The following is a 21,329-nucleotide window of genomic DNA, read 5'->3' as shown; positions in this document are numbered from 1 at the left end:
AGCAATCCCACTATCACTATCACCTGTAATAATCAAGTCATCCACATAGATGACTATGATGACCAAACCTGCATCTCCCTTTCTCACATAAAGTGAGTGATCAGCATCAGAAACATAAAAGCCAATATTGACAAGATACTCTCTAAACTTGTTAGACCATGCTCTAGGTGCTTGCTTGAGCCCATAGAGTGCCTTCTTCAACCTGCACACATACGTGGGATGCTCTAAATCTTCATAACCTGCTGGCTGATCCATATACACTTCTTCCTGCAAATCACCATGCAAGAAGGCATTCTTTACATCCATTTGCTGCAACCTCCAACCTTTGGCTGCTGCCAAAGCAATCACACATCTGACAGTTGCCATCCTAGCAACTGGACTGAAGGTTTCATCATAATCTATGCCATATGTTTGGGCATAGCCTTTTGCAACCAGCCTAGCTTTGTACCTGCTAATAGAACCATCTGCATTGTGCTTAATCTTATAAACCCACTTACATCCAATAGCTTTCTTTCCCTTCGGCAATGATACTAGATCCCAAGTCTTATTGGCCTCTAATGCAGCCATCTCCTCATCCATTGCTGCATCCCAATGAGCATGACCAACAGCCTCCTCAAAACATGTGGGCTCAACATCCTCAACTAGTTTCACCATATAAGCATAATGGTGAGCTGCATAACCCTCAAAACCAAATTTTTTAACAGGGTATCTCACCCTGCTAGACCTGCGTACCACTGGATCACTCAATGGAGTCTTTGCATTAACACGTGCTCTCTGCACACCTGGAGTCCTCATTGAAGGAATGCTAAGCTCATCATCCAAGCTCTCTAAGCCACTGGAGTCTCCATCAAGAACTGCATCAATGCCTTCTGACACTTTATTATTTCCTTTGTCTTTACCTGTAGTGCTACTAGATGCACCCGAAGATGTAGAGATACTCCTTAGTCTCCCAGACCAAGGACTACCAGATGATGTCTCCGGTCCGCTAAGAGTTCATGATTCTTGCTTTTCAGCCTGCACATGAGTGTCATGATCATCATCATCATCCAATGCATCACCACTAGATGCATACCAACTGCTCATTTCATCAAAGATGATATCCCTACTCACTCTGAACTTACATGTGACAGGGTTGTAACAACGATACCCTTTCTGCTCTAAAGAGTATCCAATAAAGATACACTTTTCAGCCTTTGGATCCAGTTTCTTCCGCAACTCATCTGACACATAAACATACGCAATGCAGCCAAATACTTTCAAGTGTGAAACATCAGGCTTCTTACCTGTAAAATATTCTTCAGGGGTCATACCATGAACTGCAGCTGTGGGAGTTCTGTTCATAATATAAACAGCAATATGAACAGCCTCAGACCAAAAATGCTTAGGCATATTCTTTTCAGCCATCAAGGCGCGTGCAACTTCTGCAATATGCATGTTTTTCCTTTCTGCAACCCCATTTTGCTGTGGGGTATACCTGCATGTGAACTGTCTCTTTATCCCATGAGTCCTCAGAAAATCACTGAACTCATTTGAGAGGTACTCTCCCCCTCCATCTGACCTCAGGCACTTTACTTTCAAGCCTGTTTCTCTTTCAACTGCAGCCTTGAAAGTTCTAAAGTGCTCAAACGCTTCACTCTTTTCCTTCATAAAATATACCCACAGCTTTCTAGAACAATCATCAATGAATGTGATAAAGTATGAACTACCTCCAAGAGATACATTTTGTGTAGGCCCCAAATGTCTGTATGCACAACATCAAGGATATTTCTGCTTACATCTTTGTCATGTGAAAAGGGTTGTCTTGCCTGCTTACCAAACTGACATGCTTCACATACCTTCTGAAATTCTGCAACTTTAAATGTAGGCAAACCTGTAACCAACCCTTTGGACTGCATTAATTTCAGCCTTTGTACATTTGCATGTCCAATGCGTTTATGCCAAATTTCAATGTCTGCAACAACACCTTTTCCTTTGGCATACATAGTAGCATTCATAGTAGGAATTCCAGCATCTAGAGTGAACATACGTCCAACTCTACTTCCCTTTGCTACCAACCTGCACTTGTCATTGAAGTCTTCTACAAAGTAGCCCTTTGCATTAAATCTGACTTGCAGCCCTTGCTCTACCATTTGACCGACTGACACCAAGTTCTTTGTATTAGATGGCACATGAAATACATCTGAAAGACTCTTTGTCTTACCATCATGCAAGGACAAGGGAACTTTTCCAATGTGTGAAATTGGGTGGCATGAGTCATCACCCGTCTGCACATAACCTGCATTCTGCAAATTCTGCATCTCTCCAAACCATTCTGCATGGCTGGTCATATGATTGGATGCACCTGAATCAACATACCAAACATCTTCATGTGTTCCCTTTCCTGTAACAGCATTCAGCATATGCTGCATAACGAACAAACGTTCATTTTTGTCTTCATTCTGTCGTAAAGACGATGCATAGTTTCCTTGCTACAACTTACCACTGCGGATATCATCTCTCCTAGCATAACATTGGGCTGCAATATGACCTGTTTTGCCACAGTAGTGGCATACAATACCAGAGTTGTTAGAACCTCTGTTCTGCCATCCACCTCTTCCTCTAAAGCTCCCCCTGCCTCTAAAATTACCATGACCTCCTGAAACCTGCATATCGCCAAATTGCTGATTCAATCTATTTTGCTGGTTATCACTACCACGTCCTGTACCACGGCCTCTTGAAGAGAACCTACCACGTCCCCTTCCTGAACTGGAGTAGAAAGCCTGGACCTGTTCACCACTTTTTTCAGATGTCTCACTCTGCATGTTGATTTCTTCAGTGATCATTAGAGAGACCAACTCATCGAAATCTGGAAATGGCTTTCTAACATATACAGAAGTTACAAAAGACTTCCAAGCCTTTTCATTGTCAAGTCCACCCAAGGTAGACGACACCAAATCATCATCATCGGGCATTGCATCAATCGCTGCCAATGCATCTGCAATGCTTCTTACCTTTAGTGCATACTCATTGATAGACATCTTCCCTTTCTTTAATGTATTCAACTCTTGCTTGAGTTGAATCTTTCGTGCCTTTGTATTTACAGAAAACATACTTTCAAGTATGGTCCAAGCTGCATATGAATTCTCTGCATTTCTAATGTGTCCCAGCATATTATTGTCAATTACTGCAGACAACCAATACATGACCTTTTTATCCTTTGCATTCCATTCTTTCCGTGCCTTTGTCTCTTCTGCAGTTGGAGGATCACTCATCTCCGGCTCCTTTTCTTCACCTGAAACGAACTCGTAGAGGCCTTTTCCAATAAGGAAGTTCGTGACGCGGAACTTCCATGAAGGGTAGTTGTTCTTGTCGAGCTTCTCAATGATGGGGCTTCCACTGTTCTCTGCCATTATCACAAAATTAATACCAATAGCAAGCAAATCTTCTGCAACCCTGGACTTGTAGTGCACAGCAATACACCAGACAGCCTTTTTCACTGTCTGCTCCAACAATACATGCAATCTGCAACGTGTTTGCAGATAATTCTTGTGTTTACTCACTGGTAAACACCCTTGAACTTACAGATCTAAAATCTGTAACCTGCGTGCCCACTTTCGGTCAATACAGTCGAAGTCACAGCGTACCCTGAAACTGTTGTCTGCAACCTTGCGGCTCTAAAACGGGCCCTGAAACGGCCTCAGATGCCCAAAATAACTGCGGACAAGCCCTAAAAGGCTTATCTGCAGAATATACAGCACTCTTCGCGCACACCAAATCTCACTGCAATCTGAGATTTTTGCTCTGCCCTGCTTCCGGTGCCTCCACAGGCACTATCCAAGAGGAGTGGAAGAATGGGAGAGATTCTTACCTGTAGCTTGCTTGCTCGAACCTTGCTTCTTCTCCTTCACTTCAACCTTCGAAATCAGCCTCTCTCAATGGCGCGGCTCTGATACCATGTCAAGAATCGCGTGGTGGAGGGGGTTGCTCAAGATGCTGCGCCGAACACACACAGAATGCACAAAGAGAAGCTCACTCAAGAGACAAGACGAGAGATGGAGGCCAAAACGTTTTCTTGCTGATTTCTTCTTCTTCTTCCACACACTTTTCAATGTACACAAAGTATAGATAAGATACAACATAAAAGGAAAGTGGCATACTAAGTCAAACAATGCATAACCGACTACACTAGTCGACTGGCGCTATAACTATGCCAGCTGTAAATAGGTGTAACAACCTGAATATAATAAGTAATGAGTCAGTGGCCATGTGAGATTCATAATGACCACCAACATGCTAAGTGTAGACGTGTGGACCCATCTAACCAGGCGGTCCATCATCAATATCCGCATGTGTTGAGCTTGTCATCTCAACAGGGACATGGTGGTGGTGGTGACAACGGCTTCTATTTTCTGTCTTTTAGGCTCTGGCCTTGGCTCCATATCAGCCATGGCTACCCTCTTCACTCCTGACGTTGGGGTGGCCACACCCGCTTCTCTTGCCAACTCCCTTTCCACCAGGAATTGCAGCCAAGTGACCATGTTGCTCTCATCGACTTTTGGAGTGGAGCCTTGGGTGGCGGTGGCAGTGGGCATTGTCATGATGAGAGTGGTTGGCGTGGAAGGTACGAAGAGGGGGGGAGTTGGCGTCATCGTTTCTTTGCCTTTTCCTTCTGCTGGGGGCGGGGGTGTGATTTCTGGCACACTAGTACTGGAACCAGGTGCTTCTGTTTGGTGTGGGCTCTTTGTGCCTTCCTCGTCTCTTTTGTGCTGCTCCTCAATGGAGCGATGGGTGGCCAGCGCTATTTCCTCCTCTTCCTTTCTTCTCAAATCCTCTTCAGTCTTCTTTTTTCTCTCCTCCTCATCCCTGACCGATTCCCTTCGAGCCCTCTCTCTTCCTTTTCTTTTTTCTTGCGCTCCTCTTCCCTCTTTCCATGCAGGGATTTCATTCTTTGTTCTGCATGCCTCTGTGGGTTGCCCTGGGACTCTCCCTCTTTGTCTTCGTCAGTCTCTGTTTCATCTGAAGACCTATGCTGCTCTTCTGTGTGAGGTGGGGATTGTGACGGTGACTCGTCACTTCCTTCTTCGCCTCCCTTCTTATCTTCTTCTTCCTGTCCTTGCCCTAGTGCTTCTTGGATTATGGTAGTAAGGACGCCTCCAAACCCTATGGTTGCAGCATTGGAGAATGATGCCTTGCGTGTTGATCGAGACGATGGGGATTCTCCTCCACTGGCTCTTCCTCCTGTTGCTAGGGCCTTAGCCAAAGCCTCTATGATTCTCCTCACAAACCCATTCAAGTTTACCTCATCCAGTGATTGTGCCACAATGCTATCGAGCAGAGGCACGTTGATCTGGCTCATTATGCTGTTGTACCTTTGGCTCGAGAACAAAGTGTGCATCATTTTTTCTTGCAGCTGGATATCTGGGTTTGGGATGTCTGCCAAGCTAATCCCATCGTTGGTATGGACCTTCACCTTGTCCATTCCCAACATGGCGTAGACGTCCCTCTTCGGCTTTCTTTCCACCTTATTCGGCAGCCCCAGTACCCTTTCCACCAACTCTGGGGTCAGCGCGATCTGTACTTGCCTCGTGGCTTCATTCTCACGCACCATGATGATGCCTCTATTTCTGTTAAAGGTGCGCAAAAAGTCGCCGCACTGGGTGTAGTCCACTCTCTGGCCCACTGCGTCTAGGTATTTCTGCAGATGGCACTGGTGTATGATCTGGCACACTGCCGGCTCTTCGATGGCCATGATCGATGCCTGCACGTTCAGCCATTTCCACTATTAGTGCTTTTTGACAAAAAACTCGCTGAAAGAAGAAAAGCGTAGTAGATTTTATTGATCTGAAATATTTTGAGTATAGCCTTAACTTTTCTTTTCAGGATTTTATCATTACATCTTACCATTGCATTTCAAATTTTGTTGACATTTTATACTTGGTTTACTTTTTAAATTCCACCTTACCCCCTCCCCCTTTGAAATAAGAAGAATCCCTCCCAAGATTGGAGGTTGAGAGGACAAGGGCGTTCAGCATAAAGAGCATCGGTCTATTTGCGCAGGAGCCAAGCATAGAAGTTGGGGTTGTACTCTAGCTGAGCTTCACGGTCTAATTCAAATGGACGGATGTCCACGTGCGTGATGTATGTTAGAACATCGGTTAGGAGATCGCCAGAATCAACCCGACTTGCAATGTGGAGCTCTTCCTCTGTTAAGAGGTGGTCAAGGTAGGGATGTGCCTTGATGTGTTCTTCCATGGGCCGGTCACGAAGAGTGGTTAATACTTGATACAAGGTTGGCGTGATGTAGGTGGGGTCGTACTCTACTGTTTTGATTGCGCAGCACTGCTCAGCGTTGGTCATTATGCGGCACCCCTCAACTTTCCATTGCAGCCTAAGAGTGTACCAATGCTTCAAAAACGTGGAGTCAGTATCAGCAAGCTTGGATAACTTGGTGATTTCCTGATTAGTGATAGCAGAAGTGGTTCGCTGATCGTAGGATGTGATGAGACATTGTTTAATGGCTTGCTCTTTGGAGATCTCACTGTTGAGCAACTCAACAACAGAGTGAGAAGCTTTTGCAAATGCGAATTCAAAAGTCTCCCAAGAGCAAGGCATATTGCGCACTTCTGTTGGGGCAAAGGGTTCTTCTAATAGACCTAAGTCCAAGCGGTCATAGCTGAGGGCTAGCGACACGAAGGTGGCATCGAGTCGTTTAATGCATTCCACCACGTCATCCCCGGTGTCCTCAGCAAGGTCAGCGGCTAGTGCTAGAAAGGATTTTCGTTCATAGGAGGGCGTAAGGCCGATGGGTGGCCGAGGTTTGCCAGAACTAGAGGCCTTGACAATACATAGTTGTGGTTGGGAGTTTCCTTGAGCCTACAGTTGGGTTGTTTGGAATATGGGTGGATTAGGGTCAACCACAATAGATGGACTGTTGCAATCATCTTTGCTTTGGGGAGTTAGATTGACTTGGTCGGATGATGCCTCTTGTGACGGTGGCTGTTGCTTGGGCTGATAGGTTTGTGCGACTCTCTTGGGCCAAAGCATAGATGAGTCGAATGGATGGGGATCTGGAGAGCACTCTGGCTTATGGTTTTGAGGTGTTATGGAACGTGGGCTGATCAAGCTTGAGGGTGGCATATGAATAGTGCCTTTGGCCGTAGGGACCTTAGGGATCCACAGCCAGGTATTTCCCTCGTAGTAGCCTTGCACATGTAAGAGGGCTTTAGGGACCCATCTTTGCTTGATCACGCGGCGCTTCCTGTGATTGCGTCTTGGTTTCCTAGGTTTAGAGTGCTAGGGTTTATGAGGATAGGAGCGTCGACTCCTAGGCAGTTGTTGCAGCTGTTTAGGCACCCACTGGAAGCGAGGCTGTTGGGCCTTAGCTTTGGTTGATGCGGGTTGCGGTTTATGGAAGTCGGGGAGTGGTGGCCTCGCACTACCCCCTCCTTAGTCTTGTCGATGGATGTTTCTACCGATGGTTTTGCGGACGGTGATGGTGTCACGCAGCCCTTGCTGAAAGCTGTGACAATACACACGTTGCCTATTGCTAGGTGGATGTGCTGCGACTCATAATCAACATTGTAGTGAGTCTGCTTTTTGAAGGTTCGCTCCAGCAGTGACTCCGTGCCTGCGTCTGTAGCACTTGGCAATACGTAAAAAAGCATTGGAATAGTCTCAGACTCGATAGAAACGGTGACTCTGCACTTGTCGAGAAGTGCGTATGAGTGGGCCCCATATGGGTTTAATTTGGCAGTTGTGGATTGAAGTAGTGGTTTGCCAAGTTGGATCCAATGACTATGGGTTAAGACATTGAAGTATACACCCTCGTCGATCAAGGCATTGAAAGCACATGTTTGCTTGGCAGTGACCGTGATACGGACGTAAGCAGGTTCTACGGCTTCATCATCCTCTTCGTTGATTTCGGTGATTGTAGCTACTCGTACTTTGACCAGCGGTTCTAACAATGGTGGCTCATGCCAAGGATGTGTGGGAGGGTAGTACTTCTTGACATGACCGCCATTGAAGAAGCCTATTCCCTCACTGTCTAGTGTCTCAAGCTCGACATTGCCGGTTCGGCTGATCGCACAAACCTTGAAGGGTTCGAGACCTCTGAATTTCATTTTTTGCTTATGCCCCTTAACTAAGTGAAGGAGCATTAAGTCACCCTATTCAGACTCGCACTGCTTGACATGCTTGTCAAGCCAGCTCTTGCATCGATCTTTCTCATAGATAAGCACGTGGGTGGCTAGAAGACGAGTCTTTGATAGGCATTCAAGCTCGACTTGGCATTGCGTCCATACCTCCTTCCCTTCCCATCGTTCTTGAAGTGCTATTCTCAGGCTAGGAACGAAGAATTCTAATGGTAGAATTGCCTCAATTCCATAGGTCAGCCTAAAGGGGGTTTGGCCGACAACCATTTTATAAGCTGTGTGGTAGGCCCACAAGGCTGCCACCAGCTTGTTGTCCCAGTTGCTCCGTGAGGCTGAGACTACTTTAGTCAGGACATTGATAAGAATCTTATTAGTTGATTCTGCCTAGCCATTCACCTGAGGGTAGTATGGTGAGGATTTGCGATGGATAATGAGAAAGGTGGATAGGAGATGTGCTATCACTTCATTGATAAAGTGTGTGCCTTGGTCGCTACCAGTTCAATGGGGTAGCCGAAGCAGGAGATCACTTGCTCCCATAAAAACTTGGCAGTCGTCCTAGCATCGTTTTTTCATGTGGCTTTTGCCTCTGCCCATTTTGTGAGGTAATCCATGGCCACAATGATGTACTTGGCTTGTGAGTACTGCACCGCAGGATTGATGGGTCCTATGAAGTCGATTCCCCATTTTTTGAAGGGTTGCCGAGCAATAATTGGGGTCAACTCCATTTGATCTTTACGAATCGGGACTTTTGTCCATTTTTTGCACTCGTCACAATGCTTGACGAATCGCTTGGCGTCGCCGAAAAGTGTGGGCCACCATAGTTGAGACTGCAGCACCTTCCATGCTTTCATGTCTTCACTAAAGTGTCCTCTCGCAATGCCGTTGTGTGCCTCTAAGAGCACATTGTGCATCTCATGTTCACACATGCATCTGCACAGCAATCCATCTTGCCCTAGCCTATAGAGTTGGTGTGCAATCAGTTGTGGTAGGGCTGGATTTTCAGGATCAAGCGTCTAAGTCGGGCTTTTTCTATTGGTCACTCAGGTAGTCCATGCTTGAGCATTTGGACTATGTCGTCCGCCCAATATGGCATTAGATCAGCCTTAAATAAGTCTCTCTCGCTGGAGAGGTGGAATAGGTGGGCGTCGGGTAACTCATCAATGATGCCTTGTCCAACGGCTTCTCCTGTGGGGATGCATGACATGTGATCAGCCATGTAATGTTATTTTCCCTTTCGTACTACCATGGAGAAATCGAACTCTAAAAGTAGGAGGAGCCATCGAGCTATGCGCCTTGTAGCACAAGGTTTGTTTACTAAATAAAGCAGGGCTTGATGGTCCACAAAAAAGATGAAGGGTGTGGCCAATAGATAATGCCAAAATTTCTTCACAGCGAACACCATGGCTAATCCCTCCCTTTCTGTTGTCGAGTAGTTCATCTCCGTCTCAGTGAGTTGTCTACTAGCAAAGCTCACTGGATAATCTAAGTTGTGCTCAAGAGGTTGGCACAACACTGCCCCCACGGCAAACTTAGAAGCATCGATGTGCACGTGGAAGGTAATGATCCAATCCGGGGCTCGTAGAATTGGTGCTGTTGTTAGGGCATTTTTCAATTCTTTGTACGCTCATTGGCATGCCTCGGTCCACTCGAAGACAATCAATAGCTTGTACAATGGTCTGGTGATCAACGCGTAGTTCAGTACAAACCGCCGATAGTATCCTGTATGGCCTAAGAAGCATAGAACTCCCTTATAATTAATTGGGGGTGGAAGGTCAACAATAACCCTAACCTTCGAGAAGTCAGTGGCAATGCCGTTCTTCGACACCACGTGTCCTAAGATGCATCTGTGCTTTACCCAAAACTGGCACTTCAAGGGGTTCAAGGAGAGAGGATATAAGCGACACCGTTCAAAGACTGCGTGGAGTTTTTCTAAGTGTTCGATCCAGGTCGAATGGACACACAGGTCATCGACAAAGACCTCTAACTCCTTGCGAAGCATGTCCTTAAAGATGATGCACATGAGACATTGGAAAGTGGCAGGGGCTTTGGTCAACCCGAAGGGCATGACTATGTATGCAAAGACGCCCCACTCAGTGGCAAAGGCAGTCTTGTGCCTATCCGCAGGATGCACTTGCACCTGGTTGTACCCTGAGAAGCCGTCTAGAAAATTATAGGCTTCCTTGCCTGCCACCCTCTCAAGCATGTGCTCGGTGTACGGCAATGGATAGTTGTCTCTCTTCGTAGCAGCGTTCACCTTCTTGTAATTGACACATACTCGGATTTTTTCGTTCTTCTTCATCACAATGACTATGGGTGATACCCAATCTGTGTGCTCAATTTCGTAAATGAATCCAGCTCTTATCAACTTGTCAATTTCCTCTTTGACAGCATGAGCGTGTTTTTGGGTTCATACGGTACGGTCGTTGCTTGACCAGCGTTGCGCCCGACATCATGGGTATGTTGTGAGTCACAACACTCGGGTCTACCCCCTGTAGCTCTTCTAAGGACCAGGCAAACACGTCTATATACTCTCACAAGAGAGCAACAAGACTCGTTTCTTCTTTTCCCGTCAAGTTGTTAGCAATGAACACTGGTCGGGGTGTTTCCCCTTCCTGGGCTAAGTCTACCTCCTTGACTTTGGCTGGTCCCTCGATTGGTTCGCTCGTCTGCCCTTGACGTTTGGCACCTAACAGAACTACTACCCTATCCTCTTTTTTGAATCTCGTGAAGCATTTAGGGAGGTCCTGCGGCTTTCGCTGTTCTTCTCTTCATGTATCCCTGGGTTGCTTTTTCTTTTCCAGCCGCAATTTTAAAGACTTAATGCAAAAAAAGAAGCATTGGCAAAATCGTGCACATCGCGATTGTAGTTTATAAGCAGCAAACAACACACCAAATAGGGAGAAGAAGGATTTATCTCGAAGATTTCTGAGGAAGTGTCTTGGGATTTTACCCCCCTTCTAGAGCCAACAGAACCATGAGATTTGTGATTTGAGCATTAGATTGTATCTTAAAAGTTTCAGATTGTATATTTTGCTAAGATCCCCTCCATAAAGAGCTCTTTTTCTCAACCACAACCCTTCTTCTCTAATTTACCTATAAATAAGAGGCTTGGAGAGTAGTTTAGAGGGGCATAAGGAGACCTTGAGATGCTCCGAGAAGGAGGTAGAGAGATGAAGGTAGAAGGATAATCCGCCAAGAGGCTACGAGAGAGAGAGAGAGAGAGAGAGAGAGAGAGAGAGAGAGAGGTTACCTCGAGTGGCTATGAGGGAGAGAGTTAGCTCAATCTCCCCTGTCTCGGTCTTCAACTAAGCCATCTTCTCTTATGCTCTCCCATCCCAAATTCATTCCTCCTTCTTCGTCTCTCTAATCCACTTGCACATGATGGCTCCAAAGTGACAAGGTGGAGGGACCATGGGAACCACCGCAACCGGTTAAGGAACATGTATTGCTAGAGATACGGAAGTGTTTGAGGTTGCCGAAGTTGCCACTACCAACAAAACATTAGGTGTGGCGAATGCGAGCATGAGCAAAGATGAAATTCCCAATGTTGTCCTTCCAAACCAAGTTATTCACTACTAGGTTATTATTTTTTCCCATAAAATAATAAGTTTTATGCCAAATTTTTACATAAAATATTGGCTTCTATGTTTTTCACTTACACGAATTAATAATTGTATCTAGAAAGCATATTGATACACGCATATATGGTTAAGTACTACCTATTTTTTGTAGTTAGATTACTCAAGATTATAGTTTGTAAGATCATGATGGAAATAATTGCAGCATAATATTGCACGAAATGTGTAAAAGACTATATGCACACTTGAGATTAATAAAATAACTCAATACATTGTCAACGTGACAAGGTTAAGGTTGATTAACGCTTGTTATGAAAAGTGAATGTTTATTTAAGGGTCTGTAAATCATCTCGTTAAATTATTGTCGCAATATTTTTTTCTTAAAAAAATTCACTTATGTTGGGTAAGTTAGTCCCAAATGGAAAATTCATGTCTTGCTTAACATGTTGTAAGAGGTGTACTCAATACTTCTTTATGGGGAGGAGAATCCTCATTAGAATGTATGGTTACCTTAGGATAAGGTCTACCTTGGCTATGGAAGCTGTGAACTGCATGATTGTGTGATTGCCATTGCATCATTTGATATATGTTTGAAAGGACTATTTGCGTTTGCTAGAATCTACATCTCTGATTAATAACATTGAAAAATAGGATAAAAGGAAAGGGCACTAGGCTATCCCCAAGCTAGGTAGACTTTACTCCAAGGGGGTCATGGTTATCACTTCGAGAGGCTTAGACCAGCTCCGTAGTGAAAGGTTTGTCCATAGGGGTAGCATTGGGCAGTAGAAGATGTGGGTGCAAGGGGGGCTCTGGCTATAGATTTCGCATTATGCCTAGAATCGGACGAGCCCCTTCGTGACCCAGGATGGGATCCTGTAACCTTAAATACTAGTTACAAGGGTGGAATCTTGGTGGAAAAAATACCCTCATGGAATTTTGTATATCTTTCGTAGGGTCGAAAAGATGGAAATTGGAATAAAACTTTCAACATAATAAAGAAATTTATTTTACAACACCATATTGGAAAATATGGGAATTTTCCATAAGTTTGGGATACGTGGTCAAATATTTGGATTTGTCATAACTTGAATAATATAACTCTAGATCGAGCATTCTATAGCTCAATAAATTTCATTTTTCAAGTACGTTTCAATGATAGGTCATATCATATGGTTTTGAGAAACTTATGGGCATGTTATCCGGGTGCCACCTTTTTAGTATTCAAAAAATGAGAATTGGGAGATTCCAAACTCACTAATATTGTGTTTTACTCAAGGCTTGTTTGAATTGTATGCGTATCCGTGAGATAAATTACGTGAAGAAACCTATGATTTAATGGACTAACTAAGGAATTTGGTTGTGTATGTTCCAATAAATGTACTATAGGTAATTAAAAAACTAAAGATGATTTCATCATCCAAGGAAAGCAGGTGGGCATAACCCCTACGGGACCGTCTAATGGTAGGGTGGTCCCAGTTAGTTGGGAGCTTTTCTAAATCGGCGCTACTATCACGTTCCCAACATATGAGCTTGATAGAACCTATAAAAATAGGAAAAAGATAAATTGACAAACTAGTCATTAGGTAGAACCAACTTGCATTGTTTTAGGGGACCACAATGGGATTTTGCCTTATGGGCAGGAGAGTTGATGTACCCCACTCCCCTCTGTCTCCCATTCTCTTTGAACCAAGTGCAATGGCAAGTTTGCTTGAGGTCAAGATATCCTGTAGGAAGTGGGAACTCGAAATTATTGATGCTATAGCTAGTTGTTAGGAGATCCGTTTGATTTTAGAAACCCATAAATTCAAGTTGATCCTAGTAGCCAGAACACTTCCATTGCAATGTTGACTCAGTGGGGTGTAAGTGATAAAACCTTGTGATGTTCCAAGGGAGCACCAGGCAGCGTCATTTGGAAAACCTACTGATGGACTAATAAAAGGTGCGCCTTGGAATGAGCCTAGCGAACAGCTCATAGTTGATATCAGAGCGCACGTTAGTATAGAATACGACATAAGCTTAAGAAAAATATTTTTAAAAAATCAGCCCATGATATGTATTTTTCTCTTTGTTAATATATGTTTTTGAATTATGGTAGAATAACGAATCTTAGAAATGATTTGTGATCTTCCAAGTAATGTTTATGTCAGCTATGCATTCATCTAGTTTTGCATAGAGCATTTAGATGATGCAGATATTAGATTAGTTGTACAATCCCTCACCTCTATATCGTGAAAGATGGTTGATGATTAGTGGAGGATATTGCTATATCGATGTAAGCCATCTAGCTTATCTTCATAATAATCTAAAAAGGGTAAAATGGATGGAAGATCTTAAAGTTGTCGAGATCTATCTATTTTATGAAGGCAGTGTAAACTCTACCATGTATACTAGAGGCAAGAAGATCAAACTAAACCATTACATTTATGAGGAAGTTACGAATATCCTTCCAGCTAATAGAGTAAAAGTCATAGGTCGCTCTAGCTACCGCAACTACAAAAATGATGGATTTCTTGAACTCCCTCAAAAAGATAGATTCCTAGATATCTACTCTCAGAATCCAAGTTACTTTATAAAGGATGAATCAGAGTTTCATGCTTAAATTGTAGTAGGGAATCCTTTTTTGGAAAAAAATAAGATGAGCATGTGAGCTATTTGGATAATGTATTTCTTCCCATTTGATTACCTTGTACATCTGTTGTAATAAAGTTTGATTGATACTTTATCAATCAGAGAAATAATGGAGCCTTACTTTCCCTTGAAACGTCTAAAATTACAATTATTTAACTTTAGCAATGGAAAAAGAGTTTTAATTGAAATTATTTCAATAAATTAAGTGAGAAATAATTGAGTACCAAACTCTAATATTAATGCTATATAAATTTTGTAAAGTTTAACTTGGAAATTGTTGAAAATTTTCTAAACTTTCACACCTATAATAATTTCCAATGAAGCTCAACAAAAAAGGAATCTTTTGAAGTAAGTCAAACCATTGGAATTTAATAGGAAAGGCGAGAATGTGGAAGTCAATGCAGAAATTTGAGTCGAATTCATGGAAGATTACTTTACCACTACTAGAACTATCCTAGCCAACCAAGCCATGATAGCTAAGCTAAAATTCATTGGCAAAGCTTGACTTTTGTGGAAGCAATGGTATCGAGATAAATGTGTCCCTGAAAATACCATTACTTGAGATTTGCTGAAGGAAGCTATAAGAGGAAGATATTTACCTCTAGCTTATTGCACTCGAAAGATGAATGAGTTCTTTAATTTGAAGCGAATGGGACTGGCTGTGGAAGCATATTACTCCAAGTTTGTTTCTCTTCTTAAATATGCACCCTCCATGGATACTGCTCAACAAGTGTCCAAGTTCTACAATTGAATAAATGCTCCTCTAAACACTCATTTGGAATCAATGCACCACCAATAGACCTCCAAGATGCTTTGATTCAAGCTGCTCCTATTGTGCGGGAAGTACAATCAAAGGCTAGAAATAATAAGTCCTAGAGCTACAATAACAAGAACAAAGGAGGATTCAAAGGTCAAAAGCAAAAAGAACCCAAGGCCAATTCTACCAAGGTCAGAAGAAAAAGAAAAAATCCAATGCAGTTGGAAATTTTGCTCCTACCTAGGGAAATATGGATGGTCTTAGGTGCTTTCACTGTAGTGGACCAAGACATTTTAGGAGAGATTGTCCAATGCTTGGTGGAAATCACCATCAAGGCCAATTTTGAGGTGAAGGCGGCAGAGCTTCCCAAGGCCATGGTCAAGTAGCTATGGAAAGAGGAAGAATGTCAAATATTACCCTAAAAGAGACTAATAGGGAGGAAGACCCTGCTATGAAAGAAGATATTAAAAGAGCAACGTCATGCTGCATTCCATAGAAAGGTTCCAAATTGTCAATATTCGATAATACAAATACCAGCTAGTCATCGATGTAAATCATTTAAAGTTTTGATTGACTATGGAAGTACATACTCATTTATTTCACCCAAGTGTGCTAAGAAGTTAGGAATAGATAGAGTAAATGCATCAAAACTTCTTGTGGAATTAGCAAATGGAAAGGAAGTACTTTCTACACAGCAAATTGCCAAGGTAGAGTTTAACCTAGGAGAAAACCTTTCAAGTATAAGGTTCAAAGTAATGAACTTAAGAGCTTATTAATGTTTACTAGGAATGGATTCACTTATTCTCAATTATGCTAATATCCATTGTGGAAAAAGTCAAATCACATTTCAAGACTTGAATGGTGAAATAACAACTACACAAGGTGAAACATGGAGACCTAAAGTTCAATTAGCAAAAGCTTCTCAAATTGTGAAAGGCTTGAAGAAAGCATTACCTATTTACTTGATTAAGCTCAACAAGGAAATCAAGATGGTCAGATAGAAGAACCATCCTTGTTAAAAGAGTATGCTGACATATTTCTTGAAGAACTAACTGAGTTACTTCTAGAAAGAGAAGTCGATCATGAGATCAAACTTGTTCCAAGAGCTGTTGCAGTGGCAAAGAGACCTTACAAAATGTCTATTCTTGAAGACATCGAAAAAAATAAGCAACTCAAACAACTACTAGAACAAGGGTATATTCGGCGAAGTAGCTCACCATGGGGATTCCCAGTATTATTCCAAAAGAAGAAAGATGGAACTCTCCATCTTTGTATCAACTATCAAGGGCTAAACCAGGTAACACTAAAGAATAAGTACTTGATCTCAAGGATAGAAAAGCTTCTTGATCATCTATAAGGAGCAAGGATCTTTTCTAAGATCGATCTTTGATCATGATATTATTATATTAGAGTCAAGGATGAAGATATTTCTAAAACCGCATTCAACACAAGATACGGCCATTTCGAATTCATTGTGATGTCATTTGGGTTGACAAATGCCCCAGCTACCTTCAATAGGTTAATGCATGACATTTTCAGATCTCATCTCGATGACTTTGTTCTTGTATTCTTTGATGATATCCTAACTTATTATAAGGAGGAAAAAGATCATGAACCACATCTTTGCATTGTCTTAGAGATGATGAGAATGCACAAATTGTATGCTAAGAAGAAGAAGTGTGCCTTCTTCAAAAGGAAGATTGAATACTTGGGATTCATAGTGTCTACCAAAGGTATATTACTAGATCCTACCAAGGTCAAAGATGTTCAAGATTGGACACCCTCAACCACTATCAAGGAAGTGAGAAGTTTTTTGGGTCTAACAAGATGGTATAGAATATTCATCAGAAACTATGTCCACATTGCAGCACCTCTTACAAACCTACTCAAAAGGCAAGTTGCCATTATTTGGACGCCAATTGAACAATCTAGCTTTGAGCAACTAAAGCATAGTTTGGTAACTACTCCTATCTTAAGGCTACCTGACTTAAGCAAGGAATTTGGAGTTGTCACAAATTCCAACTCTCTTGCATTGGGATGCATACTAATGTAGGAAGGTCATCATGTAGCTTACTCCTTCAGAAAGTTGAAAGCCCATGAAAAGAGATATGCTACTCATGACCTGGAGTTGTTAGTTGTGATTCATGCTCTCAAATCATGGAGACATTACTTACTTGGAAATAAGTTTTCCTTAACCGTGACAGATCATAAAAATCTTAAGTGGATTTTTACTCAATCTGATCTTAATATGAGGCAATGACGGTGGATCGAAATTCTAGAGGAGTATGACTTTTAAATTAAGTTTAGACCTTGTAAAGAAAATGTAGTAGCAGATGCCCTTAATCATAAAGCGTTAATGCTATTATCACTAAAGAACCATCTAGGGCAGAAACTGTGGCTACAATGGTATCAATGCCAACTAATCCTATCATTGAGTTGACTAAGGATGAAGCAAATAAGGATCTAGACTATCAACAATTATTTTGGGAAGTTCACAATAAGGAACAAGATCCCAAACTCAAGAATAAGTATCAAGAATTCTCTACAGATAGATTATAATTTGTAATATCATGATGGAAATATTTTCAAGAGAATATTGCACGAAATGAGTAAAAGATTATATGCACACTTGAGATTAATTAAATAACTCAATATAGTGTCAACGCGACAAGGTTAAGGTTGATTAATGATTGTTATGAAAAGTGAATATCTATTTAAGGGTTTGTAAATCATCTCATTAAATTATTGTTGTAATATTTTTTTTTCTAAAAGAAATTGTTTATGTTGGGCAAGTTAGCCCCAAACAGAAAATTCATGTCTTTCTTAACATGTTGTAAGAGATGTACTCAACACTTTTTTATGGGCACAAGAACCCTCATTAGAATGTATGGTTACCTTAGGATAAGGTCTACCTTGGCTACGACAGCTGTGAACTGCACGATGATGTGAATGTCATTACATCATTTGGTATATGTTTAAAAGGAATATTTGTGTTTGCTTGAATCTAGATCTTTGATTAATAGCATTGACAAACTAGATAAAAGGAAAGGTTGTGCTAGGCTGCCCCCAAGCTAGTTACGAGACCCTAATCCAAGGGGATCATGGTTATCACTCCGAGAGACTTAGACTAACTCCGTAGTGAAAGGTTTGTCCAATAGGGATAGCCTGGGACAATAGGAGATATGAGTGCTAGGGGGGCTCTGGCCATAAATGATGTATTACTCATAGAATCTGATGAGCCCCTTTGTGACCCTAGGTGGGATCTTGGAACCCTAAATACTAGTTACAAGGGTGGAATCTTGGTAGGAAAAATATCCTCGTGGAATTCAATATATTTTTCGTAAGGTTTGAAAGATGAAAATTGTAATAAAAGTTCTAATATAATAAATAATTTTATTTTACTCAAGGGTTGTTTGAATTGTATGCGTGTCCATGAGATAAATTACGTAAAGGAACTTGTGATTTAGTGAAATAATTAAGAAAGCTAGTTGTATATATTTCAATAAATGTACTGTAGGCAATTAAAAAACTAAAGATGATTCTGTCATCCAAGGAAAGTAGGTAGGCGTAAACCCTGACGGATTCTTCCAATAAGAGGGTGGTTGTGTTAGCTGGGAGCCTTTCTAAATCGACGATAGAAATAGGAAGACGATAAATCGACCAACTAGTCATTAGGTAGAATCGATTTGCATTATTTTAGGGGACCAAAATGGGATTTTGCCTTATGGGCAAGAGAATTGACGTACTGCACTTTCCTTCATCTCCCATTTTCTTTGAACCAAGTGTAATGGCAAGTTTGCTTCAGTTTGAGTAATCTTGTAAGAAGTGAAAACTCAAAATTACTGACACTATAGCTGGTTGTTAGGAGACCTGTCTGATTTTAGGAACTTGAAAATTCAAGTCAATCCTAGTGAATTCGACTGGAACACTTTCTTGCGATAAAGGCTCAGTGGGGTCTAAGTGACAAATCTCGTGATGTTCCAAGGGAGCACCGAGCAATGTCATTTGGAGAACCTATTGATGGACTACCAATATGTGCACCTTGGAATGAGCCACGTGGACACCTCACAATGTAGAACATGTAGGTATTAGTGAGTACACTATAAATTTTTCATCGGAGAATGACTATGATAGAAATATTACTCACTAGTTATTCATCTCAAAAGATACAACCCTAGATTGTTTAATGATTTCAATAGGAAAGAAAAACATCGTGATGATGCAATCTATAAATTCAATGACTTAAATGATTCATTCATTGAAGCATGTCTTGAATTTTGTGAAATTCAGGAGGAAAGTGACCTTCGGGATATATTTTTTGTATATAACAAGTTAGAAATCCTTTCACCCCAGTGAGGGTTTAGAAGAGAAGGATGAGGACCAAGCAAGAACATCAAGCCTAAATGAAATTTCAACAAACTCCACATCAATTATGGAGGAAATCAGCACTCTCGAGGATTATGACAAATTTTAGAGAGTTTAGTTACTACCTTTCCTATGAGGAAGATGTTTTGCCTTTTGGGTTTGAGAAATTTCCAGTTAGAGCTAAGAGGATTTATTCTCACTTCAAGATATAGGCCTTATACTGATGTTTAAAGCGACGAAAATGTTCATAAAGAAATTTTCCCCCGTCGTCGCAAAAAACGTCACTATTGGCGACGCCATAGAACAGTCAGTATTAGCGTCGCTATTTGCGTCGGTATGCTGATACTGACGTAAATAGTGACACTGATATAACGGCGCAAATAGCGACGCTGATAACGATGCTTTGCAACACATTTTGCAATGCTAATAGTGACGCACCCAGTAAATTTGCGACGCTAATACCAATAGTAACAAGGAAAAAAAAATTGTACTTGAATCATTAAAGTGATACATAAAATAAATACATGATCACGTAATGAAAGCAACCGGTACAATCATGGCAAGATACTACTACTACATAGAAAATTTCTACACAAATCATGTGACAAAAAAAGAAGAGTATGTGAGCTCCAGGGATCCAAGGGCGAGCTATAGATCCTCGCTACACGAAACCTTGTCCCGCCGCAAAGGAGCATTGAACGCACTCTATAAAAAAAGAAACAACTACACATTAATCCACTGTACAATAAAGCATTTTAATTAAACTTAGTAACTACAGACAAGAAAGATGAGTGACTTATAGGGCCACCGCATCCATACAATTGGTCGATCAATGCAGTGAGACCGTGCCTCTCTGCATATCAAGTCTCAAGGCCGGTGGGAGTATAGTTTGTAATGGAGTGCTGCAAAGAAAACAAAATACAACTGTTAGAAACACGATTGTCAGTACAAAGGATATTGCAAAAAAATAAGCAAGCAGAACAAAAGAAAAACTTACAAAGTCCTCCAGATATGTCCTATGGCTGTCACTCCTAAGATGATGGACCACTCCGGTGTCTAGTTGTGCCCTCGCTACCTCGTGCTGCTGTCTCCAACGTCCTAGAGAATCTGTAGCCTCCTCCCTGAGTCGGTGCCAGTTATCCGCATCTAGCCACTCGGGCTTTGAAGCCCCACTCTTGAGTGCTTTACGTGCGTCCGATCCTCTGTGTGACATATACGTACGCATGCACTCCATCATCCAGCCCGTGGAAAACCTTTCTACTATGGCGGCTGGTACTGGAAACTCATCATGCAAGGATGCTATTATGTATTCCTTGCTCCCCTCTGGTATGTTCTTCCAATGATCCAAGACATGCCGAAAAACTTGTTACCACAACTCTCTCATACGACCCATCACCCTCCTCCCCTCATCATTCATGATGTTGGCTTCTATCCTATCATTTATAAGGTATCCATACCCCTCTAGGGTATGTCTAAGATGTATCCTCTCCCACGTGCGACCGCACTCTTGGGCATATCCAAGAGACCCCTGTACATCTAGGGTATGTCTAAGATGTATCCTCTCCCACGTGCGACCGCACTCTTGGGCATATCCAAGAGACCCATGTACATCTAGTCTACCTACGGGGGTACTGTCTCTTGGAGTAGCACCCATAGGGGTGCCACCTACGGACGACTGAGCAAAAGCTGGAGTGACTGAAGTAGACATCCTCACAGGTGTGAAAAATCCTACAGGTGATGCAACTCAAGCACAACGATGAGATGGAGACACTGTGTCGGTACCTCCATAACAACCACTTCATCACGCTCTCTCGAACCGCTATGAGAGTGAGGAGTAGCACCTGTATCTGGAGCCAACCATGGGCTCACTAC

The sequence above is a fragment of the Lygodium microphyllum genome, chromosome 16 (assembly GCF_053477565.2).
Source record: "Lygodium microphyllum isolate KBCC chromosome 16, Lygodium_microphyllum_v1.1.10, whole genome shotgun sequence".
Classification (NCBI taxonomy): Eukaryota; Viridiplantae; Streptophyta; class Polypodiopsida; order Schizaeales; family Lygodiaceae; genus Lygodium; species Lygodium microphyllum.
This window is presented reverse-complemented; position numbering follows the sequence as displayed.